General features: G+C 38.5%; 1 non-coding gene across 1 annotated transcript; it reads left to right on the top strand.

Annotated features, from left to right (window-relative positions):
* Positions 1 to 257: 257 nt before the first annotated feature.
* LOC114292982 (small nucleolar RNA R71) lies at positions 258 to 362 on the top strand. The gene has a single exon (XR_003639911.1). It is a non-coding gene; the product is annotated as a small nucleolar RNA R71 (small nucleolar RNA).
* Positions 363 to 909: the final 547 nt, after the last annotated feature.

Below are 909 nucleotides of genomic sequence, written 5' to 3' on the forward strand. Positions count from 1 at the left end.
TCAACTTTCTGAGCAATATCTATACTACGACCTACCTCATATAGGCCATCTCGCTTCATACCACTAAGGCTTGGTTGCTTCTCATGTCGAGAGACAAACGCATGGTGTAGGGAATTTTCACTTAGATTTTCAAACAACTCCCATGCATGTACATCACTCTTAGTGATAAACGTCCCACCATAAGCCGAGTCAACCATTTGCTTGAATGAGTCGGTCAAACCAGAATAGAAAATGTGAACAAGTTGCCATTGGGGTACCTGATGGTGAGGACACTGATGAAGTAAATCCTGAAACCTTTCCCAAGTCTCATGGAAGTCCTCACCATCAATTTGAGAAAGATTGGTGATGGCACGTCGTATCTGATTGATTTTATATATAGGAAAATATTTGTCCAAATTTTTTTGCCTCAATTGGTCCCCGGTTGTGATAGAGTTGGCGGGCAAGGAATTTAGCCAGTGTTTGGCCTTATCCTTAAGTAAAAAAGGAAACAGTCTCAACCTAAGGGCCTCATCGGTAAAATTTTGAAGTTTCACTGGAGAATAAGTCTTTAAAATCTCATTGAGATGTTTATAGGGATCCTTATTACTAAGCCCGTGAAAAGATGGAAGCATTTCAATGGTACTAGGCTTAATCTCATAATGAGTTGCTTCGATAATTGGCAATCAGATGCAAGATGATGAAATATCAACGGTGAGGGTAAAATGTGCCTTCAGTGACCTAGGTTGGTCAACTACTGCTTTAGCCATTACTAAAGTCAATTTAGATTTTCGCAGATTTCTTAGGGTCTGCTCTAGTTCAAGGTCATACCATAATTTTGGAAAACAAGAACGATGACCATGCATACAATACACTCACTTTTTTTTTTACAACAACACAAAGAAAGAAAACATTTGTAAATTAGTATAACAA

The sequence above is a fragment of the Camellia sinensis genome, chromosome 15 (genome assembly GCF_055761805.1).
Source record: "Camellia sinensis isolate YWXY chromosome 15, ASM5576180v1, whole genome shotgun sequence".
Taxonomy (NCBI): domain Eukaryota; kingdom Viridiplantae; phylum Streptophyta; class Magnoliopsida; order Ericales; family Theaceae; genus Camellia; species Camellia sinensis.